Below are 18508 nucleotides of genomic sequence, written 5' to 3'. Positions count from 1 at the left end.
GGCAATGTCTTTGCCATGAAAAATCTAGTAGAGACAGACAAGCAAGGGCATATGTATAGTAGAGGATTATACAGTAATGTAGCAAGATAGAGCTGTGTATGTGAGGCATTACAGGGACTTCACCCAGACTGCAAGACCTCCAAAGCACCACCTCTTGAAGTCCACACCTTTGTGTAAGCAGACTACCGGTAGTACCTGTGAGTTGTTTCTGGTCAACAGACTGTGGCAAAGAGGATGGGATGTCCTACCTATAAAGATGCTACTTTATGTTAGATTCCATCTTAGATGACCGGAGTGAGAGATTCTCCTTCTGGCTTTGAAGAAGCAAACAGCCATGTTGTGAAATGCCCATGGAGAGGGTCACGTGGCAGGGAAGAGGAGATGCTTTTAGAGAAGGGTGGTCTCCAGCCAAAAGCCAGAAAGAAGCTGGGGCCCTCAGTCACACAACCACAAGGAAATGAAGTCTGCGAACAACCCAAAGGAGTTCGAAAGTGCATCTTCCCTGTTCCAGTCTCTGGATAAAAATGCAACGCAGCTGATATTATGGGCTTGTCTACTTAACTGCAGACTTATGTGACCCTGAGCAGAGAATCCATCTAAGTTATGCATTGTCTCCTGACCCAAAAAAGTGTGAGGATAACAAATGAAAACTGTTTTTTGGTTTTTGGGGGTTTGGAGTTTTTTTTATTTGTTTTGTTTTGTGTTTTGGTTGGTTTCTTTTTTTTTTTTTTAAGAGATGGGGAGATAACGTGGTAGGGCGGTGCAAAGGGGGAGAGAGAATCTTAAAGCAGGCTCCACACCCAATGTGGAGCCCAGCTCGGGGCTCAATCTTACAACCCTGAGATCATGACCTGAGCTGAAAGCAAGAGTCTGCTGCTTAACCAACTGAGCCACCCAGGCACCCCTGAAGATTATTTTAACTTGTTAAGTTTGTTGTAATTTCTTATGAAACAAGAGAAAACTAATATGGGGGGGAGGGAGGGGATAGGGTCCAGAAAGGCTTTAATCAGAGGCATTAAAGATAGGAAGTCCAGAGAGCAAGGAGCCAGTTTAACATCTTTGAAGAAAGGATGAGTTCTGTTAATTCTACCAGCATATACCAAGTATCAATTGTCTGTAAAACACAAGACCAGATGTTGTGAGGAGCACAGCTGAATGAAGACATCATTTTAATTCCTCACCCTTTCAGGGATGGTGCTCAGATCTACATCCCCAGAGCTGACCTCTCCTGGGCTTCAGCAGAGAACATCTGACTGCCTGTGACAATATGAGCCCTATGAGGACAGTACCTTTTTCCCAATGCCTACAAATATGACCAAAAAATAACTGTTCAATGAAGGAATGAGGAAACTTAATAACAAAACATTTTAATTTACAGAAATTTTGGATATACCCATAGAATTTACAGAACGCCATTACTTCTAATGTTCTTTAAGCATATGCTTTTAAACTTTCAAGTACATACCAAAGCAAACCAGTATACTAAAAGGCAATGTACTAGGCACAGATATTTATTTGTGTTCTTTTTTTTTAATTTTCAAAGAATTTAAGAATTATATGGGATGTGTGAAGGGCTGAGTTTGAAAGTAGATAGATTTCTACATATATCTTTTTGGAAAACCCAGATAAAATCTCAAATTGAACTACAAAAGAAGCTGGAAATATACCTTCTCTGTGTTCTGAGAAAAAGAAAATAGGTAATGGAATGGGATAGATGCCTGACAATGTTGTGTCAACGTTGCTGAAAGCTAAATTCTAATAATTTAATTTTCTCTATTAATTTTATGGATTACATATCTTCCTTTGAGTTGTCTGATATGACTGACTGTAACCAAAACATTTATTTTTAGACCTTTCATGATATGAATGTCCTGTTACATTGCGGATTAGATGACAACTAAATATAGGGGAAAATATGTAATTATTAGAAATTACAGACAGTAAGTTTTAAAATACTAAAATGACATGCTTTGGTTACAAATTTTAAAAATATCACTCCATTTTGTATGTTTTTATGACCAAGGAAGGATATAAAGGAAAAAATGAAGAAAAAATTTATTATATCAAAAATGTGATCATTTTGGCAAATGCTAAGTGAAACAATTATGCACAAAAGCAGCTTACTGTCACCTATAATATAGAAATTCTGTGGTCTCGCATAATATGACTCATAATGTTTTCAAGTCTTTTTATTTGCAGTATTGCAGTATGGGGAAGTGATAATGCACATTTAACTTCTGGTTCCAAATGCATTTAATTATTTCTAGTAGTGTTATTTCCCCAGCGAATCAAAGTAATTATTGACTGGTCAGTTTGAAATGACTCAGCAAGCAAATACTCTAGATGAATCTATGTGTATGCAATCATCCCTCATCAAAATTATTAATGTCTTCTTTCCCTACAGAAATATTCCCGGCAAAGTCAATGTACTGTTTATTCTTTTCTTTTCTTTTTTTTTTTTTAAGATTTATTTACTTATTTGAGAGAGGGAGAGATCACAGACAGGGGAGAGGGGTAGAGGGAGAAGCGGACTCCCCACTGAGCAGGGAGCCCCGTGTAGGACTCAATCCCAGGATCCTGGGAGCATGACCTGAGCAGAAGGCAGACACTTAACTGCCTAAGGCACAAGTGCATTCAGGGTTCTGTTTGTTCTTTTGAACCATTCTTTATCTTATTTTATTTATTTATTTATTTATTTTCTAGCTCTAGTATAATTAACATATAATGTTATATTAGTTTCAGGTATATCTCTATCTCTATGTCTCTATATAGATCCTATATTTTAATAAACCAATTATTACCTATCATATGTAATATATACTTATAAACTCATATAATTCTTATAACAAATCTTCAAGCAAGAAGTATTATGCCATTTTTTTTAAAGATTTTATTTATTTATTTGACAGACAGATCACAAGTAGGCAGAGAGGCAGGCAGAGAAAGAGGAAGAGAAGCAGGCTCCCCTCTGAGCAGAGAGCCCGATGCAGGGCTCGATCCCAGGGCCCTGGGATCATGACCTGAGCCGAAGGCAGAGGCTTTAACACTGAGCCACCAGGTGCCCCGAACTATTATGCCATTTTACAAATAAGAAAACCAAGGCACGAACGTGTTAAGTTAAGCATTTTTACCAAAGCCACCTAGTGGCAGAGCCAAGTGTTTACCTCCACAAGTCAGGTTCTTACACCATTATACTACTGCCCAAGGATGCACAGAAATTACTATATTAGTCATTTCAAATATTAATCATGTTAAAATGATAAATTCATACTTAAATCAATCGGAGTTTGACCTTAAAATCCTTAGGTTCTATAAATAAAGTCATTTAGCAGCAGAATAATCTCCACTAGTCAAGCTAGATTTGAGAGAATTTGGAACTTCTATAAAATATAAAGTCCAATTTTAAGCTTAAAATAGACTATAGGGACAGCTAGAATATATATAAAATCTTAAACTCAATTTAAAATCATGCACAATTTTATTAGTGTTATAAGATATCAATGTATTAAAATTTTAAATTAGCATAGTGTTAGTGTAGAAGTCATAAACTTAGGTAATAATCTATATTGATATTACTTCCTGATATCAGGTTGTGATATTTTTACTACTCCCACCTTTAAAGAAAAAATATTGCTATTATAAAAGTTTTATCTGATGGCAAATCTTTGAGTTTATATTTAAATTTTGCTAAAGGCTTTTTTAGGAAGTTTAAATTATGGATTTTTTTGTAATGTTCATTGTATATATCTAAGTATCAAATTTTCTACATGTTTCCTTTCACTCTACAAAAGCAGAGTTTGTAAGTCCTAGCAATCTACTTTTTATATAATCAGACACAGCCAACGGAATTCTAAGTAAATATTTTCTTATTTTACTTACTATATTCTCCAAATAAAGAAAAATTCCCAAAACATCGTGTCAGCAAATATTTATTTTTTGATACAAAAGTCTAAATAATTTAGCCAGGAATTTGATAATTAAATCTGATATCAATAGCATAAAATGTTTAAGTCATGGAAGTAAAACATGAAATGAATGTCTACCACATTGCATTAAAACATTATGAACAATAAATAGCACTGCCTTATAAAGCTGTTGATGAAGAACTGACCTAACCTCCATTATACAGGTTTATAGTTCTTGTGAATACATAGTTATATTTGATGAAGCATTATGTAAGTGTATTTAACTGTTAATCTTATGGTGATTTTTCTATCTTCCACTTTTCAGAACAACATGATATGCTCTTATCAAATGTTCATATGTATGCATCCTAAATATTTCCACTAAAATTATAAAAAGAATAATTCATTAAGACATTTAGCTGAACATATATGTTAGTTGTAAACACAGAGGTCTGTCTACATCATACACGTAAACTTAGATCTCCAGTTCTAGGAATCACAGAGAATAAGAAGTTAATACTGTTTATAAATCTTAATCTGTAATTTCTATTAATGCAAACTAAAATCTACCTACTTCTTAAGCCAGTCCATTGGAAGTCATTCTTGGATCTTTACTTATCCTCATCCGGCACAACAAATTCATAAGGAATTGTTTTTGGTTTTATTTCCCAAATATCTCATCTCAATCAAGATCAATCCAGTGAAGAAACCATCATCTTTTGGACGCCTGTTCATTTCCCCCACTAGAACCTAAGTTTTAGATGAGACGGCATGGACGGCGTCTGACTTACCATCACTGCCTTAGTCATTATTGCTTAGGAGATGCTTAATGAAGAAATGAATGGATGCATTTGCTAAGGAAGGGCTAAAGACTAGAAAACAAGTGCTGTTCTAAGGAACTGGTACTACATGGAAGGGACAAGTATGTAAACAATGTCTCAAAGCAATGTGTCAGCTACTGTAACAGAGGAACATATAAAATGTTGTGGGAATATAAATACACAAGCAAGTAATTCTTTTATAGGGCAATGGAACAGGCTGGAAGATTCAGAAAAGCTAAAAAAGGAGGTGCCATTACATCAAACATCAGCAGATAAGTGGAAATTTGCAGGTAGAGAAACTTTTAGGAGAAAGAGGCAGTCTTTTAAAAGCATGGCATTATATATTAAAGTGACAGTAAAAATTTATTACAGCTGGATTATAAAGTGGAGTGGGTTTAAGAAGGGTAAACAAGTAAGCCTGGAAAACAGGTAACAATCGGGTTATTAAAGTCTTTGAATAGCATGCCAGAGTTTGGTGTTTATCTATGGACAATGGGAAGCCATCAACAGTTTTGGAAATGATCATATGAGACCTGAGACACAGAAATACATACTACAGTGGTAGTGTAGAGGCTTAACTGAAGGGAGAGGAAGCTGGGAGCAGGTAGGATATTTGGGAATACACTAGCAGGATGCATGTTAAAGGTGGTGTATTCTGTTCTCGAAATGTGCCAAGAGGGACGAGGTGCATGAGATGGCTGCACGGTAACTATTAGAAGTAGACAGACAGGAGCTAAGGGTGCCTTCTAGATTTTTATCACAGGTAACTGCATAATTATGTCACTCATCAAAGAAGGAAAGAAAAGCAGCAGGCTCCAGATGCATTGCAGAAGCATCATGAAACGTCTGGGTAAGATGGTAGCGTCAGCGCAGAGCAGAGCCGAGAATTCAGAAGCTAGATTAGGAGGTGGGTGCTCCAGAGATAAGAACCTGTAATAGACTCCAACTTAAGGCCAGGTTTTGATCCAGGTATTACCAGGCATAAGCAGCTCACACTCTCCTCCCCTCTAAACTTGAGTCTTGATTTCTTTCTAAAGACCAGACTGTGTGAGTAAAAAACAAGACACAAAAAAGCAAACAACAACCAGAACAAAACAACAAGAAACAACAAAACTAGTTATGGAAATTAAGTCCTTCACCCTTGAGGTCTCCATCTCTGTTTCCATCTCAAAGACAGTTGGTCCAACAGACCTCAGGAGTTGGAAGTCATTAGGCCTTAAGAGAGGTCTATATAGGAAGGCAATTGTACAAGCACGGCCCTGGGTAATGTTGTCATAAGAAATAATCCCAAAATTCCTAGGCACTATCCCTCTCTAGAAATGAGTGAAAGATGAAGGGAGCTGGCTCTGAGATTCAATTTCTCTATTTCTTTGTCCTGGTATATATTTTTAAAGTATTTGCTATTTCAGGATAAGATCATGACACATACAAAAATGAAGCCCAGTTTAGCAACAATGATTAAATTTGACCATTAACAAGCTGTCACACCCGACTATAGTCAACAGTTTTCCTCCTGGTGAGTCATAATAACAGTGAATCGCTGATTTTGCACAAGTGACTTACATACATACCTGCAAACAAAGAGACCAGTAAAAAGTGGCCTGGATTATTTAGAGCCTTTGCAATCAATCATGAAAATTTTGCTGCCTACAAATGTGTTAACTGTATTTTCATTTTACCATATGTAATACGTAAAACTGTGAAAGTGAGCCCTATGTTCATTAGCTTTTAAATAGCATTGCTAAATCTTAAAAAGTTAAAATACATGCCAATGTCCTTCTCACAGATGGTGGGTTTTTGTTTGTTTCAAAGACTTCACGCGTGCGCACAAGTGGTGGGGGAGGGGCAGAAGGACTAGGAGTGGCAGAAGGGAGGAGCAGGAGAGCAAGGAGCCCAACTTAGAGCCCTGACCCCAGGATCATGACCTGAGCTGAAGGCAAAAGCTTAACCAACTGAGCCACCAGGTGCCCCCTAACAGACAGTGTTTTTAAAAATACTAACAATAATTGAAGTTGACATATTTCAATATATTTAACAAATCTTCTATAAGAACTTATTTATGAGAGACAGAGCGCTTCACAAATGGGTATGCACCTAAAGATGTATATTTTTATCAGAGTCATGAACAATCATAAAGATCAAAATAATGAATTCCTGGGTATGTCCATCCTTAATCATTGTCACATTAATATAAAAATACCAACAAGAAAGCCTGTTTAAATAAGTAAATATAATTGTTAAGTCTGAAATTGCTCTTTATAAAAATATTAGTGTATCATATATTGATACATTGGTAGCTTGCAATAGGTTATGATTAACTTTTTGTGTGTGTGCAGATTATCATTTTATTCTTTAGGTGCTTTAATGACAATGGTGGCTTAAATAAAAGTCTTACAGATTTTAGTTACCTGAAATATAAATGCTAATTTAAAACAAAGGTTTAAAACCATAATTTCCTAGTTATATTTAATAAACTTTCCTCATTATTTCCAAAGCAGATGAATTCACCTCAGTAAAAAGTTGGAAAGAAATTTTAAAGTACAACATAAATTGAACTTTTGACACAACCAAATAACATGGCTACGAAGGAAAAAACAACAAAAACATAGGGTGACAATGTAATCATTATTAACTGAATAACAGCCACAATGAGATGGCCTCCATCAAATTACTGGTTTTGGGTTCAGAACTATATGGTCCCAATTGTAGATCTATGGTTACCAAAATCATCACTAACTTTGTCATACATGGGTAGGGTCTACGGTATATTGACTATTTCAACATAATGAAATAGAGTTTATAATTATCCAATGTTTAAATCTGTAAGTTAAAAATGTAAATAAAAAAATTTTCAAAACCTGGCTGTGGCTGGTTTTGAAGTATGTACACAAATTCCTCTTATCCTGGTCATGACACCCTTTGCAATCTGATTTTGTTGAGCCTCCTATCAACACCTAGAATGGATTTCCCCACCCCTTGAATCTACATTGGCCTTAAGACTTGCTTTGACCAATAATGTGGCTGACATGATTTTATATGACTTCTGAGGCTGGTCCTTGAAAAGCCTTGAGGCTCCATTTTGGCTCTCTCAGAACTCTGCCCTGAGACCTCACACAAGGAAGCTGAGCCAGCATCCTAGAGGGAAAAAGACACATTGAAGAGAACTGAGGCAGGTGACAGCCAGCACCAACTGTCAGACCTCCAAGTCAGTGGACCTAATAGTCCTGCTGATCCTCTAGCTAAATGCATCCATGTAAATGAGCTCAGGCACAGCCAACAGAGGAAACACCCAGCCCACCCACAGGAACATGAGAAACCATAATGTGTTACTGCTTTAAGCCACTAAGTTTTAGTGGTGGTTTAGCAAAAACTAAGGGAAATAGAAACTGCTACTGGGAATATAGTGGTGCTTTAGCAAAAATCTACAACATGTGGTATTGCTTTGGAAAGAGGTAGGAGGGAGGCTGGAAGGACACAGATTGTTGGTAGAGACTGAAAGGACGGAAGCACACTGCTCCTGGAGATCAGGAGAGCCACATATATTTTATGTATTATATATCCTGTCATCTGCAGTAACTTGACCTTGTGCATTTGGCTAAAGAGAAGGCTGAAAGCATCAACTGCCTTCTTATGAGGTACTGGAAGACAGAAAGATGAACCAAAGAAGGCATTTTCTCATTTGTGTTGGATTACAAAATTGTCATCCCCAGTCTTTCCTGGAAAAATATTTGCAAAGTAAAAAGTAGCTTCAGCATAACAATAAATCAAGAGTGCGACTATAAGACCCATTTTTTTTTTCAGGATAAATCACTAGAACTCAAATTGTTGAGTTAAAAAATATGTACATTTTAAATTTGACAAACTTTACTAAATTACCTTTCTCAGAGGTTAATCAATTCACATTCTTATCAATCAGGTTTTAATACAAGATCCATTTTTAAGAACTCAGAAAGATTAAAGGCAGCACCGACTTGACCTTCTCAACTAGATAAGACAGCTCCTGAGATTCATAAGGCTACTGCCCACAGCACCCACACCTGAGGTCCAAATTTTTTTTAAATTTTGGATTTGAGGGGCTCTTGGTTGGCTCGGTCAGTTAAGCGCTGGACTCTTGATTTCAGCTCAGGTCATGACATCAGGGTCATGAGACTGAGCCCAGTGCTGGGCTCTGCACTCAGTACGGAGTCTGCTGGAGATTTTCTCCCTCTCCTTCTGCCCAGCCCTCTCCTGATTGCACACACACGCCCTCTCTCAAATAAATACATCAACAAATCTTTTTTAAAAATGAATTTTGGATTTGAGTGGCACAGAATGAGCTTCAAGCAAGTTTTTAGAAAGTCAACAAATCTGTTAGACTTCACATATTTGAGAGATAGAGAGAAAGCGAGTGTAAGAGGAGGGAGGGAGAGGGACGCGCAGGCTCCATGCTAAGCACAGAGCGCAATGCAGGCTCCATTTCACAATCCTGAGATCATGACCTGAGCTGAAATCAAGAGTCGAATGTTCAACCAACTGAGCGACCCAGGCACCCCAAGTCAACAAATCTTTTAAGTCAAACACCACCACTTTGCACTAAGGGGAGAGGACAGTTCAAAATGAAGACAAGACTTTGGAACCACAACTTTATATGATTAGGAAGATGGCTGAGAAAACTATCAGCCATAACACAAGCCACTTCTTATCAAAAAGACAGGGAATACCTCTGGCCCCCAGATTAAAGGGACTAGCCACATGTGCCTAGCTGGATTTCGGAACTATTTCAGACCATGACTATTATCTCTTTCTTTTCCATCCTTTGAACAGAGGCATCTAGTGCAATGCACTGGCTCATCTCATCATCGCATATTGGATGAATAGGATGCACCCACTTCTCTTTCTAGTTTATAGGCCTGCATATTGGGAAGAATTATACCTGAGGAGGCTTATTCGTATGTGGACCAAATGCAGATCACATGACACTGGATTTGGAGCTTGTCGACATCATTGGATGAGATTTCCAATGTCTTGAGAGGAGGTGAATGTATTTGGATGTAGAAAGAATAGAAATAATAGTGACCAGAAGACAGATTTTAAATTATGGCCACAAAATTCTCTGGTCCCAATATTCATCCTCTTTTGCAAAGTGACTTTCTTCTTTCTCTCATCAAAGGGTAGAATTGATTCCCTCCTCCTTGAATCTGATCTTGTATTATGCTTGCTTTGATCAACAACACAGCAGAAATGACTTTATGGCATCTGATTCTAGGCCTTAAGAAGTTTTGTACTTTCCATTTTGGCTGTCTTGGATTTCTGTCTTAAAACTACCATGTAAGGCAAGCAGTCTATATGGGAGGACAAGAGTCCATGTGGAGAAGAGCTGAGATGCCCTACCATATAGCCAGAGCCAACTGCCAGATACATGGGCGAGGTTATTTAGGACGTAGTTCAGCCAAGTCTGCAGATAAACTCATCCCACATGAAGCCGGAAAACTGAGACCTAAGGATTCAGGGTTGATGCATCTCTTACCTCTTCTCTCCCACACCCTCATACATACATGATCACAAATGCCTCATGGCAAGAAAGCACTTTCTCCATCATTCTATCCCTAGAGACTAAATCACTGCCTGGCACATTGTCTTCTACATATGTCCTTAGGAAACCATCCATATTTAACTGTGAACTAGTGAACGAACCCACGGATTATGAAAAATGATGAATTATGATTATTTTAAGTTTGGAGTGGTTTGTTACACAGCGATAGCTAACTACAACAAACGCATTTACTTGTATGATAGACGCACAGGTAATCCTTCTTTTCCTTCCCCATTACTCTGTCTTCTGCAATAGGTTTCTTGGCTTGCTTGGTGGGGTCCATTTCCTGGACCTTTGATGTTCTGATCAGATGAGTCAAGGAGAAAAGTGTGGCAAGGAACAAGGACACCCAAAGTTATTCTCCATATGTTTAAGCATAGATTAACTGAGGAGGACAGAGGGTAAGAGGAGAGGAGAAGATCAACAGCTATCAGAGGAGTGGGCTTCAGGAAAAAGATGGAGGAAAGAGAATTTTTAGGGAGTTTTGCCTCTGTTGAGTGCTCTGATCATTGCTTCAATTTTTTTGTAAGCAAATGTCAGTAAAGACATATTGCTTTTAAGATTTTTAGAACTGGAATTGCATTTCTTTAAGTGAAACCAATGACCAGATTTAAAAAGCCCTGTTTCATTAAAGTTACTCTTGCAAAATTTAGTAACATCTCACTAAAAATCTGAGTCTTAGTCTAACCTAATTACCACCAAATTCACTTGCTATTTGAATCACTTATTTAATGAATACCATTGCGTCCCTACTGTGAGAGGACACCCTACTCTGGCTGGCTGTGGACACACTCTGAGAGGCTGGTGTGTTTTCTTACACTCCAGAAGGGAGAACAAGACTCATTGAGAAGCACCACAGCCCAGTCTGTGCATGCAGCACAAAGGACAATGACTTGGAATATGTGAGTGGAATAAAGAAAAAGAGACCACAGCTATGAAATTAAAGGCAACTTGAACAGTAGAAAAAGTGAAAGCCAACCCTACCGTTTGCTTGCATAGGAGCTATGTGGAAAATGCTGCTTTTCCATCTAATTTTTTTTTAATAAAGTCACATGATATATAAAAAAGTGAGAAGAGCTGATCTCCTCGAAGGATTACTTCCAATTAGCAAAGAAACCTTTAGAAAAGTTTCAAGCTGGTGCTGGATGAACTTAGCCACGCGCAGCTCCATAATTGTAAAAAGTGGCACATCTCCTGATTTTGCAAGGAAAGTACCACAATGTTGAAATCTTTTCCTGTTGTGAGTGCTTAGCAATATGAGTGCAGCAGAAGGAAAGTAAGTATTAGAAAATGCCATCTTCATACAACCATTTTATTTAAACATTAAATTGTACTTCAACATTAGAATTTCAATCACTCAAAATACAGTGTTTTATTTTGGGTAGGGAGGGAGAGCAGAGAGCAGTTGATCACAGTGTTCACATATTTTATGTTTGATATTTAGATGCAATTAAAAAAAAATAGCTCTTTCAGGGGCGCCTGGGTGGCTCAGTCGGCTAACCATCTGTCTTTGGCTCAGGTCATGATCCCAGGGTCCTGGAATTGAGTCCCGGTCCTGGTATCATAGTCCGGCATAGGGCTCCTGCCTACGAACAGGGAGCCTACTTCTCCCTCTGCCTGCTGCAGAGGGAGCTTGCCTATTCTCTCTTTCTCTCTGACAAATAAATAAAACAAAAACAAAAAACCCCAACAAACATATAGTTCTTTCAAATAAATATGACTTTTCCTAGCTAGGACCTTCAGAGTTCAGTTGTGTTGTTTTGTTTTTCTCACTAAATTACTACCCTTTGTCTTAAGCAGGTTTAGGATTACAATCCCACCTTTGGGGATTTTGTATTTTAAATTACTGCTAATATTATTTCTTAGTCTCAACCTGTGATCTAAATTTCTTCTTCTCCCTCTTCATTATTTTTATCAATATCTGAACACAAAATACAATAATTTAACACAATTTCACTTCTGTTTTATACTGCATGTCCTCTTCAGAAGGAAAGAGAGCTTCGAACAGTGAAATTCCTGCATTTGAAAAGGAAGCAAAATAATAAAAGCTGGGGGGCTCCTGGGTGGCTCAGTGGGTTAAGCCTCTGCCTTTGGCTCAGGTCATGATCTCGGGGTCCTGGGATCGAGCCCCGCATCCGGCTTTCTGCTCGGTGGGAAGCCTGCTTCCCCACCCCCACCCCTGCCCACCTCTCTGCCTACTTGTGATCCCTCTCTCTGCCAAATAAATAAATAAAATCTTTAAAAAAATTAATAAAAGCTGAAAACAGTAAAAGCGAAAAAAAAAAATCAGATCACAAAGTTTGAGGAGGAGATGCCAGAAATTCCAATCTCAAATATAGTCAACACTAGCTCATAAAGTTCAGTTAGCCACTTGGAAAAGCTGCATTCCGTGTGCAATCACAGAGCCCTAGATGGTATTCAGGTCTTGGTTGCTGCAGGAGTGGAGTGACAGCAGTGACCTCGGTCATAAACGACAATCCGCGGGATCATAGAAGGTGTGACCACTGTGCCAACTGCAGAGGCTTCCACATGAGAAAACAGCTGGTGAGTGTCACAAAGGAACTTCCTCACATGGTCAAGCTTATGTGTAATGTATGTGCATGTACTTACGAGTAATATAGTTATCTTAAGCTTTTAAAATAATAGTAACAACAGCTCTCATCTACTTAGAAAGTATCACATGACAGGCATAATGGTATATATGTTCACTATATATGTTATCAAATTTAAAGTTGGCAACAACCCGGAAAGAAAATATCCCCTCACCTGGATTTTACCTGCAAAAAGTGGGCTAACAAGGTTCATCAACTTGCTTCCAGTGACAAAGACACTCAGTGGCATAGCACGGCTCTGTGTCTTTCCAAAGCCTGTGGCTTCAATCACTTCACTCTACCTGCTCCTCCAATTGCCCATTGGGGTTTCTAGAATAGTTTTATTTATACCATCTGATTGTTACCAAACCCTAGAGATACTCAATGGTGATACTCTACCCAACTCACAGATGAAACAATCAAGTTTCATAAATAAATTGTCTCAGCAAATGAGTGTCTAAGCCAAACAAGTTAGTCTGAATCCTTGTCCCCCTGCACCATATTAGCAACTAATTCACTAGAATCTAGACAATAGATAGAGCGCCTCCAAGCTAGGTCATGTACCATCTTCCTGAGCTACAAGTTATAAGGGCTGCTCCTCCCCAGTGATACCTTGACCTGTTATCTTCAGTTCTCCAACTTTTCCCACCTCTTTATTCTTCATCTCTATATCTGTATCTGCCTTGGTATTATCAGTGTCACAGGTCAGGTCAACAGGGAAACCAACTTTAGAAGAAATTTTGTTAGCAGGAGGTTTTGGGGGGCATGTGCTCTCAGAAATAATATTTTTAAGGGTGTGAGGGAAGCAGCATTGGGCAGACAGAAATGTTGAACTGAGATGCAGTTATGTCTCTGAAGCTCTGATCTCTTCAGAGATGTTCTAAACTGAGACAAGGAGCCAGGGCTTTATACCCAGGCACTGACCACTCACTGGATATGGGCTGGATATGGGCTGACCTGGGGAGGGGTATAACTAGGATAAGGCAGGCAACAGTCTGGGTGGCTGGGGAATGAGAGCCCCAGGACCGAAGGACGGGACTTGCACTGCACCCTACAGCTTGAGCTACATCCACCACAAAGAGGATATTGCAAAGAAAGGGGCAGGGTCACACCTCTGATGAGAAAGTCATTAGACAGGTTCTCCAAATCATCCAGATGATTTAGTCCCACCAGTTTGAATGCTTTCTCACTGATTCATATACTTTCGCAATCCAACCAACCGAGCTTTGTTCTGCCTTTAGGCCTTCTGGGCTTCCTATCTGAGGTACCTTTCTACTTTTCCAACCAGACATCTCCAGCAACCACTGGCTAGTCCTGCCCTCTGTCTGGCCTCCATATTACCATCCATCCTGTCAGATTCTTTCCCCTGTAGGTGATGCTGCTCTTCTAGCTCCTCCCAGCTCAGCCAGGAGCCTATGCAAATAAGAAATGGAGGGTCCAACACTGACCTGTAGGCAGGACCTGGGCCCAAAATGTGTTCTCTTTAACCAATTTTCTAAGAAAATGTTTTAACTTGCATGTTTTGGAGTGAGACTTAACATTTCCCAGTTTTACTCAATTTTCTTAGACCAGTTACTTCTCGGATTACCTGAAGGTAACTGGCTTTAAGACATCGAGAAAAAAGGAAGACTTGACTTCCATATATGCCCAGGTTGGAAGTAGGTAAGGGGACAATATGATGAGAAATCTTAGGAAGTGGTAACAAGCAGAATAAAGACTCTCCCAATTTAAAAAGAAGCTATTATAAATATTAATATAACTATTTTAATCATATCCTTAGAGAAAGAATATATAATACATAAACTATATAGATTATATCATATATAATAACGTATAATATAATATGTAATGTTACATTAATATATGTTATAATAATTATATTAATTACAAAATATTATATTATATGGTTGTTATATGGTTTTTTCTATTATATCCTTGGGAAGAGTAGAAGAGGTTTTTTGTTCCCTTTCTCCACCCCCACCTCCCAGTATTTTAAATTGGTGTAAATGTAGGTAAGTACATTATTTCAACTAAAATATTTCATGGAAACTCAGAAAAATCAGAATTACTTAAACATTACTTGTAATTATGTAAAGATTTAAATCAAGGAAACAGATAGAGTTTGATAAATGTATATAAATAAACATAAGATTTTGGTGTTTTCATGTATAACCGAACACCAGATTCCAAATACCAATGAGCTATCAGGATACATGGTGCCCTTTATGTAAAACTTTGGGAATCACTGGAGTCTAGGTTAAGAACAAACTTGTTGTTATCAGGATATTCCATGTAGCAAAACATTAGCATAAGACTTGCTATTGTATCTATGATTGCTTCTTAGTAAGAAAAATTTCTCAGCCAGTTACGTTTGGAGGTCTTATCACAAAAAAAAAAAAAAGTTGCCGTGACCCCAGAGGCAAACTGGACTGCATTTGAGTACCATCTTCTATCTAAGCATAGAGGTAAGTCATCCTCACATTTTATTTTATTTTATTCTATTTTATTTTATTTTTCTTTTCATCCTTACATTTTATAAAGGTCTGAAAATAAGATAAGATGAAATAATTTCATTACGTTCAGATGAAGATATGAAATAAGTAAATGTACTTTAAAAATTAGAATTTTAAAACAATAGTACTGGAAGTGAAAAGAAAATTAAGCCATTAACAGACTGACAAATTCTTGACTGGAGATTTGGGTTTTAAGAGTATTTTTGATTAGCTTGAGGAGATATTAAGTTCTGTTATAAATGGTAGACGCTGATGCACTGATAAGTCTTAGGTTTCAGAAACCTCTTCTTTAGAACAGATAAATATCAATCATCTAAATTCCTACACTGAAAGTTGGCTCTTATCTCATCTTAGCACTCCCGGTAAACTTTTACTGTTCAGGCTTACACTATAAATACTGGTTTTACATTTTCCAGAATCACAAACATAGACCAGAACTATTTATTTCACTCCTATTAGTGTTCAACTCAGATAAAATAAGAAGAAAAAATTTTCAACTTAGAGCTGCTTTAAAATCTATTTTATACAATCTCAATGTTTCTGTGCCAGGGATTCAGACTGGAATTATATTAAAAGAAAAAGTACCACACACTCAAGTGCACACACACACACGCGCGCACACAGACACACACACAGACAACAATAACAAAAGTACCTTTTATCGCACCAGGAGTCTTGAAGTTTGTTTTTATCATATCCCACCTATTATAGTTACTTTTGGAACTTGTCCTAATTCAATCAGTATCAACATCAAACACAGCTTTCACCAAGGGAACTTCCAACTCAGCTAGCAGCGTTCTCCCTAAAGTATCCCTATAGCAACGCCTCTATAATAGCATATTATTCTCTCATTCTTTAGCCTTACCCCCTGCTTACTGACCAAATGCACCACTCTCCAACGCCAGCATTTCTACAAAGACGGTTTTTCTATTGATTTATAAAAAGTGCTTCAGATGCATTTCAGGGGAAAAAATAACACCTTTTTCTGCCTATACTTAGGAATTCAGGCTTATTATGTCAAAGTCTTAAAAGTTTATAAGGTTTTTGGGTTTTTTTGCTTGAAAAGAAATCACCCAAACTATTAAAATTCCCAAATTATAACCTTAGATGTATATGTAAAGTTTTTAGAGTTCTGGAGAAAGAATGAAATGAATCCTTTATAGACAAATATTACATTAACATTTAATTTCTCATGTTTATTTTTATATAAAAGATAATCTTATTTCTTAATTTTCTTATTTTCTTAATTTCTTAATCTTCTCCTTAGTCTTACTTATTTCTAGTTTGTTCTTTGAACTTGCTGGAATTTTATCCAAATATCTAATATTGCGACACATCAAGTTAAAAATTATAAATACCACATTAGAGATACACATTATAATTATAGCAGTTACCAAGGGAATCACACTGATACAACACACACACACATATGTATATATTGTTTGTATGTGTGTATAAACAAACTTAGAGAGTTTTTACATTAAATACATAAAATATTAAAGAAAAAGCCATACAAAAGAAAAAAAAAATAGGCACAAGAATCCACAAAGACTAGTTTAAAAGTTCCCTGTTAATGCTTCCTAAAACAACTTAAGACTAGATCCCCAAGTGAAAAATGCTTACTTTTTTTTGTGGGTTGAGATTTGTGTGTCTCTCCAGACTAGAATACAGTAATTTCTTGACCTGGGATTTCAGGGTAAAATAGAAATCAGTTTTAGCCATATTCATGCCTGTTAAAATGACACTATAATGAAATTAGTAATGGAACTGTTTTCATTTCTCTGTCCCATTTAGAGTAAGGGATGTTTACTGTGATACCAAATTGGATTATAGACTGTGTTTATGAAAAATGTTAGCTATTACCATGACTTACAGAAAACAACCACAAAACTGCTGTTTAGTAGAGGCAGAAATGGAATGATTAATTTCCTCAGAAGTAAATGTTTAGCTCTGGGAAGGCAACAGACCTAATTTGGGATCCCCAGCGTTAGCATTTACTGTGAGACCTTAAAGAGGTGACTCAGCCATTTTATGCCTCAGTTGACTCATTTGCAAAAGGCAGATGCAAATAACACAATCCCCACAAAAATTGCTGTAAAGGTTAAATTAGGTAACTTATATAAATGTTTGGTCCAAAGCTTTCCACATAGTATTTATCATCAATAAAGGTTGGTTTTTGTTACATTTGTTTTCCCTTATTAATTTAAATATGATAGCAACAGTATGTGTTTTAGCAAAAAGAACTGACCGTTGCTTGCTTTGATTTTATTACTAGAATATACATTTAACAAAAGCAGGAAAATTAAGAAATTTCTATAAGCCAGGAGAAACTTGATTTTTATTTATATGTTTTATCTTTACTTGCTTCCAAACACTAAGAATCAGAGCTTCGTGTGAAGTGTAAGACATTCCAACATAGGTTTACTGAACAAATCTGAGCCATGAGGTCTGATTTATCTTGATATGTTTAGGGCTAGTGAGTAAGTTACTTAACTACTAGGAATAAAGAAATCCCTCCAGCCTTGAGATCAGGGCTTACCACTCCTCCTGTAAGGGTCTGTCCTCCAGAAAGGCAAGTGCTATAATGAAAAGTCAATGGAAGGTGTGGACTTAACACCATTCTTTGTGTTTACTGGCACTTCTGTTTTATCATTTACTGGGTCGGGAGGCTGTCCCTTCTCACCCAACCCCAATATATTCTACACTGAATTTTCACCCTTATTATTCTTGAAATTCTCACTCGTATTCACTCAAGACCAAAAGAGTCAAAGTTTGCTAAACTTACCACTTTAAATTTTCCACTTATTCAGAGAATTCTCTTGCTGAAAAAAAAGGAAATTTTAAAAGGCGCCTCTAAAAAAAGGGCATTATTTCTAAAAAACACAGAGGAAAAGAAGACAGAAATGATTTACCATGGATTTATAAATAGGATGTCTTATTTTTTCAAATTTCTCATTTCAGTCTTATTTTTACTTGCTAAGCAGCCATTAATCACTAGGGGCAAGGAAATGTGGAGATGACAAGTTAAAGAGGGTTTATAGTCCTCCAGAAACACCAAATTTCTTTACTGGCTTTAAGCAAGATTTACTGCACACAAATTATGTGC

At 37.2% G+C, this 18508-nt stretch overlaps 1 protein-coding gene across 1 annotated transcript in view; it reads right to left on the bottom strand.

Moving 5' to 3' along the window:
* SYNE1 (spectrin repeat containing nuclear envelope protein 1) overlaps positions 1-18508 on the bottom strand; it is a gene marked incomplete at its 5' end in the record, with an annotated part of 469383 nt that overhangs the window by 383301 nt on the left and 67574 nt on the right. The window lies entirely within an intron of this gene.

This window comes from Martes martes (assembly GCF_963455335.1).
Source record: "Martes martes genome assembly, chromosome: 6".
NCBI lineage: Eukaryota > Metazoa > Chordata > Mammalia > Carnivora > Mustelidae > Martes > Martes martes.
Note: the sequence above shows the minus strand (reverse complement) of the source record. Positions and strands in the feature narration are given on the sequence as shown.